The 7,367-nt window shown below is 35.8% G+C and overlaps 2 long non-coding RNA genes across 2 annotated transcripts; both read right to left on the bottom strand.

The window, feature by feature from the left end:
- Window positions 1-359: 359 nt before the first annotated feature.
- Window positions 360-2,909, bottom strand: LOC113090841 (uncharacterized). Its single transcript, XR_003287269.1, has 3 exons — window positions 2,637-2,909; window positions 2,174-2,339; window positions 360-489 (listed from the first exon to the last, which is right to left on the bottom strand). It is a non-coding gene; the product is annotated as an uncharacterized LOC113090841 (long non-coding RNA).
- A 441-nt stretch (window positions 2,910-3,350) lies between these two features.
- LOC113090842 (uncharacterized) lies at window positions 3,351-7,135 on the bottom strand. The gene is made up of 3 exons (XR_003287270.1): window positions 7,096-7,135; window positions 6,202-6,240; window positions 3,351-3,432 (listed from the first exon to the last, which is right to left on the bottom strand). It is a non-coding gene; the product is annotated as an uncharacterized LOC113090842 (long non-coding RNA).
- Window positions 7,136-7,367: the final 232 nt, after the last annotated feature.

Here is a 7,367-nt window from a genome sequence, read left to right as displayed (position 1 = left end):
TCCACAAGAATCTTCATGGGTAATTCGTCAATGAAACTGGTGACGTTCCCAGCGTAGAACTCTGCAGAAACTGTAGACTTCGTCGTCAGTGTCGAGAAGAGTGTAGGTGTCTTCTGTTTTGTACGCGGCGTCTGCTTAATCTGTAAAAGAAAATAAGAAAAAAGTCAATGTTATTACACCAAACATCTTGGTATGTGTAATGTTGTTTGTTGTTAGTAAGTGTGTGATTTTATTAAAGATTTGTATGATAGGAGTGTATAATTTTTTCTTGTGTTGTTATAGATAGACGACAGATTTACAGTGTGTCTTTCACTTTTTATAATGATTACCTTTGACAGTTTGTACTGAGAGGAATGAAAACTCCCTCTTCCTCGAGGCACCTTTGTCACTATAAATGTTGGTGATCTCTACGTCATCTCTAATGTGTAAGACACAGAGAGCTTCATCTTTCCACAAGAAGATATCAAGAGGATCAGGATCACACAGCAGCTGTAGATTTAAAATGGGAATTGATGAGCATCATCCTCACTTTTTGTAGCTGTGAAAATACAGAGGAGGTGACAAAAATGTTAAAGGTAAGTACCATAATAAGTTTATTCTGAGCAGGTATAAGTACATGACATGTATAACGTTTAAAATGTCTAGGTACGTGACATGTATTTTGCAAGTAGCAAATGTTGAATAACAGAGAAATAGATTGATAAAGGTACTCAGTTTTTCACTTGGCCTTGAAGAGTTATATATCCATGCGCTGAGTGTATGTTGTCTTCGTTGACATTGTTGTAGAGGATGGACAGAGTGCGTCTTGTGCAGCTTTTACTGCATCCTCTGTGACCACAAGTGGAGCTGTGCGAAATTTCTGTGTTGCTGGCCCGACTAAATGGGCTAAACCATATCTGAGACAGTCACATTCTTTAAGATGTAGCTAGCTCCTTCCTCAAGTTCGGGTCTGGGCCAGATCTTTGTGTAGGTAGGTGTTGGCATTATCAGTGAGGGCACAGACTGATGTTGTCCTGTATGTTTCAGGTTCAATTGTAGACTTTGTGTGTATATGAATGTTTCTACTTTATTTACCAAACGGGTCTGAATGGGTTTGCATGTACCGTATTTTCCGGACTATAAGTCGCACTTTTTTTCATAGTTTGGCTGGTCCTGCGACTATAGGCAGGTGCGACTTATTTATCAAAATTAATTTGACATGAACCAAGAAGAAATTAACTAAGAGAAATGAACCAAGAAAAAACTTTACCGTCTACAGCCGCGAGAGGGCGCTCTTATGCTGCTCAGTGCTCCTGTAGTCTACACTCTAGACATAGAGCGCCCTCTCGTGGCTGTAGATGGTAATGTTTTCTCTTGGTTCTAAATAAATGCGCCTTATAGTCCAGTGCGTCTTATATATGTTTTTTTCCTCATCATGACGTATTTTTGGGCTGATGCGACTTATACCTAGGTGCGACATATAGTCCGAAAAATACGGTAATTCTTGTTGGACGAGTATAGAGTAGCCATTCTGAGGGCAAAAAAGAAGAATAAAATTGCAAAAGATCTGGTGCAATATAAATTATGCTAATTTTATTAGTGGGCGTACATGCAATATAAATATGAATATTACTAAAGATCTGTAATAATATGTAAATTTAGACTACGTTTAACGCGGGAGAAGAGAAAATAACATCAAACAATGGGACTTTTAGTTTGACATGGCTGATCAACAGTTTTGAGTTGAGGGAGGAAAACAAGCTCTGTAATATCAAGTGTTGTGTTAAAAGTAGCTGTAATATAAAATTATTGAACTTTGTAAACTGAGAATATGAGAAAGAGAATGGTATAGAAAACATAATGCAGTAATGTGTGTGTGTAAAGCACAGATAAGTGTTTGTGGAGCGGGAACAATATCGGCGATGCTGTTACAGTCAAATGTAGACTATATGGTAAGCAAATGTGTGTTTTTAAGGTTATAGCTGTTTAAATGTATAGGTTTACGAATTACATTGGCTTATACTGTGAAACACTGAAAGTATATTCAATAGAAAAAAAAAAATAATAATAACAATAAGACCTTTCTCGTATATGCCGTGAATTACGCTGTAAAGAAAATGGCACACAACTATTTCACACAACTGAAAACTTACATTTAATCAACATAACTAATTTTTCTGTGGTCATGAATTACTTCTGAATGAAGTGGAAGCTGCACAGAAGATCTTCTAGACTCTTATCAGTCAGTTCAGGAAGTGCTGTGTATTCACTGAAGTCCTCAGCGAGCAACAAGAGCTCAACATTAGCTTCAACAAGCAAATCACCACCATGTTCTCCACCACTGGTCCTTGCTCCAGAACCTTGGAAAGAGCAAAAAAGTACAAAAAACAACAACTCTGATTTAGTGATAATTTATCTCTAATGATTTTCATTATAAGAACAGTTATGTTTACACATAATCTATGAAGGGCAATGCTGTGACTGAAGGTTGGTGCACAATGCAGCCTTGTGTGTGTTATTGATTTCATGAAATAGTTACCACACGATAATTTAGGAGAAACAGAATGTTTATATGCAACAAAACAAACACAACTGAAAAATCTTGCTAAAGTTTGATTATGCTTCAGTTGCTCTGCTCTAATGTGTGTGTTACATACCTCTACAGTTGTGTGGATGGGTGAGTTTAACTTAGTAGCCTTGGCGTTTGCTCGGAGGTGACATATGTGAACTTTATCATTGACGAGGCCTGGTCCCGCCATAAGGACACCTCAAGGATTCTGGAGCCTCTTCTGATCCCCACGTCCAAGATGTGTCCCTCACAGTCGTCATCCTTGGAACCTGCATCTATAAAGTTATGGTGAATTCAATTCAAGTTTTTGTATAGCGCTTTTTACAATACAAATTGTTACAAAGTTAACAGAAAATTATGTTTCTACAGTATTTAGTAGTAGCTAGTAGTTTGTGCACGTTTGACAAGGTTTGTAGAAAAAATAATAATAATAAAAATAATAATAATACAAGATGTAGTCAGATAGATGATGAACTATCAATATTAATAATTAAGTTATTATATGATTCAGTCACACATTTAGCAATAATTGTTAGTTCTGTTTGTTGATTCAGTGTTAGCATCATCTCTTCTCAGGTGTTCTGGATCCAGACTGGAGCTTGTGTAAATCCCGTGGCAAAATATAGAAACAAAATAGAGACATCATTAAATTAAAATATCAGTAGTTAAATATTAATAATGTTCAGGACAGTGTTTGATAATTCAGTTTAAGTCACTCACATGTTCCACAGTTCCTTGCAGAGTTAAGTGGCCTCCTCTTGAAGATGGAGACAGATGGAGGAATCAGGGTGTCTTTGACCATCTTCTCTGCATCAAAGGTCAGTTTGAGGGGGGTTTTGTCGGTCATCGTGTTCAGACCCATGAACAGAAGTTCCTGCCCAAACCTTGAGGACAAGGTGTAGTTTTTTATATAGTATGTCACGTCCTCTTCGAAGGCTGCCCAGTCTGAAGTGCACTGTCCACTGGTCTTCAGGTGTAGAAGGTAAGTGATTACTTGAGTGCTCAACCTAATTTCTCATCTACTTGAATAAAATGTAGGGGTTTTGTGTTTTTGTGGTTAAGCACACACTTGACCCTGATGGGACTATACGGAGAGGATGCCATTCTGATGAGGAAAACATGAAAAAAGCTTTTTTCTTTTACTGAAGAAGATTAGGATTATAGTGAATAAGAAAAGTAAATATATGTATGATTAAAGGGAGAGTTCGCTCCACAATTTAAAGCTGCAGTCTGTAAGCTTTGCCTCTTTGTCGCCATCTGTTTGAAAACCTGCAGTTGCATCTTTTTACAGAGTTATCTTCCTTGCTAGGGTTGTGAAGCGGTGTGTGGATGAATCTAAAGGCAGTCAGTCACTGCACCGGTCTGGATGTTTACTGTACTTCACAATCACAGATTTTATTGATTTCATATCAAGATATTAACTTTTAACCCAAAAAGCTAGTTATGCTCCCTTCAAACTTGTTATCTTTAAAATACAAATCTTATGTAATCCCAGGCTATCTGTAATCAGAAGCACATTTAAAACATCTGTTTCATAAACACACAATACTTTCTGGATTACTACCCTCCATCAAAATGATGAATGTAATTATTCCAGCTGCTGTGAGAAAAGTCTTTTAATGATCCTCCACCTGCAGGATCCTCACATGTCATCGTCTAGTAGCCAGATCAACTTCTTCATGTTTACAGACGTGACGTAATGATGAAGCAGCATGCTAAAATTTACCACAAAAACCTACCTGTACAACTCAAATGACAAAACATGATTAGAAACTAACTGGGCTAAAGTAAGGTGATAGTTTTGAACATTGGCTGGTTATGTACTTGCTCAAATATTGATTTCAGATCATTTATAAATCATTTTAAGTTCTTTAATTATATTTTTATTTCAGATATAATTTTTTTGTGTTCTGCATAATGACAAGAAGGGAAAAAAACGTATACGGTTGATTTTTCCCTTAAGAAGATGGTTAATTAAGATGATGAATTTGTTTTACGTTTGATAATGATGCTAAATTTATGAAACAAAAAGAACAAAGTACATGTAATTTTAATGTAATGCTGCCACAATTTGCAGTACTGCGGTGTATAATTATTTCATAGGGCTGTGAATCTTTGGCAAGGCAGCGATTCGATACGATTACGATTCATAGGTTTTCGATTCGATTCAAGAACGATTCGATTCTGCGTTCTTTAAGTGCATTCAGAGGATTATTTAAATGCTTCTACTAAATTCTTTAAATGCTTAGTCAGGGGCAAATTACAGTAGCAGTTATGGTTAGAAAAGAGGTAAAAAAAAACAAAAAAACTTTTGTCCATTGTTAAATGCTAGTTTAATGATGCGACATGGCATACGTAAAATGTATGTAAGCCAAGTTTTTAAAAAAGAGCTTAAAGAGTATTATGTATAAACTAACATTTTGCCACACCAGGGGCGTAGCCATAATTTCAGAAGTGACAGAAATGTCAAATACAATCATTTTATGTATGTAGCCTGTATAATAATAATAATAATTATTATTATTATTATTTTTACAATGAATTATCTTATTTTTAATTACTTGTAATTAGATGTAATAAATAAAATACACTGCTGGACAATAATCAATCATTTGTAATCAATATTTTTTTCCTAATGGCAATTTTATGATTGTTTTATATACTAGGCTACATTTACTTAGCAATTATTTAAATTTTCTGCACAGAATAAGGTAGAAAATATACTTTATAGTTTCTGTACTGTAATAAATGTCAATTAGCACTGCATCATTCATAAATTGTTTGTGGGTTTTTTTGTTTTTGTTTCATCAGTTCATTCTGCTTTTATTCAGTTTAGCTGCAGATATAGCCTGGCACGTCTATGAGAGCGAGATCGCTTCTCTTTCAGTGTGAAAACGTCTTCATCTCTATTTAACTTTTCCTCTCCATCAGCGAATGATTCTGAGAGGAAACTCACTAGATGTCTGTTTGCTAATGAAACAAACGCTACTTTCATGCATCTGATTATCAGATAAATCTTGCGCTCTTATTTCAAGGTCGTTGTTAATGCTGTGGTTAATTTTAGAAGTTTCCTTCGTACATTCGGTTCATCCGCATTGTTTAAAAACATTTATCATTTAATGGACGTGCGTATGATTTAGACACTTACATTTCTGCTCCGTCCATGCAATAAATACAGCTGTCGACGGCTCCGGTAACTCCGTCGGTAAGATGCAGAGAGCCATTGATAAACTACAGAAAAGTAAAACTACTTCACGTTAGCATTACTGGCCACGAGTCCTATAGATCACACGTCAGCTGCGTCAGAAACGAACAGAGCGCGAACGCAATCCTGTTACAGTCTCAGGCGGTAAACAGTGGAGCGCGTGAAGGACAGATAAGAGGCACGATTCACGAATGCTCTTCAAGGTCTCCATTAATTTGTGCGTGTAGTAATTTAATGTGTATACATTTTGAAAGCATTGAATCGCTATAGAAATCGCGATTCATTCGATTCTTAGCATTTTGAATCGATTTGCTGTCCAAGATCGGCGATTCACGATTCAAAAATCATGTTTCAAGATCGATGCATATGAATCGACAGGGTTTGTAATCGATGCATCGAGAAAACGAGTGAATCGTTACACCCCTATTATTTCAATAAAGACACCTACCTCAGTCTACAGTTGTTGTAACTGTGCTTGTCTGAAAATCTGTTGAAAACAGAGGTATATATATTAGTAAAGTCATACTGAAAATATGTATTTTATAGTAGCCATGCAATTTAAAAATTTACATAAATGTATCGGATATGTTTTTTTTTAAGGCAGGACATTGACTGATCTACTCATTTTTATTTGTCCCCCTCTGTCACTTAGGACTTGTGCAATGATAAATTAGTTTGTCATTGGTGGAGGGCAGTTGTAAGGTGAGCAAACATCTTGAGGGTAAGCAAAAATACAGAAAAAATACTCAAGATACTCGTATTTATCTAATGTACTGTTTTATGATAAACAGAAAAGTTCCTGTTAGAAAAACTGACCAAATCCTGTCAGAACATGTTTTATTATGCTGTAGTTATTTACACCAAGTATATTCTGACAGGACTTGCTTTGAGAGGATTGTTTCTGTCCTTTACTTAAGGGATTTTTTAATAAATTAATTAATTTATGTGAACTCAAATCAAGTTAAATTAATTTTTAAAAGGTCATGACAAATTATTGTACATTAAGTTACAATAATTTGAAGGGGAAAAAATCCTAAAAAATGCATTTTCATGTCAGAAACCCTCTTCTCATGCCAAATCATGTCAGAATATGTTTTATTATACTGTAATTTCTTCCTAACACTGTATAAATCATTAATATATATGGATTTGAGTTCAAAATTACCTCAGAAAAATAATTTTCCTGTCAGAAAAACTTGTTTTAGACCAAATCCTGTCTCTGTTGTCAGCCTGTCCTGTCAATCTCATATAGACCCCTATTACTTTTGATTTATTAGAAGTAGTTTTGTATTGAAGTCATAACTTTTAAATATAGTTTGTAGAAAAGTAAAAAGGTACTTACCTCAGAAAACAGGTGTAGGCTGCTTGTTGTTGAGTGGTCAGTGTGTGAGTGGAGGGAGTCAGTGTGTCAGTGGGCTTGAGTTCGGCAGCCGACCAATCAGATGACGTCACTGAGGCACATAGTTACAAGACAGTAAACTTTGGCCAATTGTCTTCTTTTTTCTTTTCTTTCTCTCTCTCTCTCTCTCTCTCTCTATGAGTGTGTGTGTGTGGATGGGGTCAGGGCTCTTAAACTTGGCAGCAGTCCAATCAGAAGATGTTGCCAAGGCACAT

The sequence above is a fragment of the Carassius auratus genome, unplaced genomic scaffold (assembly GCF_003368295.1).
Source record: "Carassius auratus strain Wakin unplaced genomic scaffold, ASM336829v1 scaf_tig00214024, whole genome shotgun sequence".
Taxonomy (NCBI): domain Eukaryota; kingdom Metazoa; phylum Chordata; class Actinopteri; order Cypriniformes; family Cyprinidae; genus Carassius; species Carassius auratus.
Note: the sequence above shows the minus strand (reverse complement) of the source record. Positions and strands in the feature narration are given on the sequence as shown.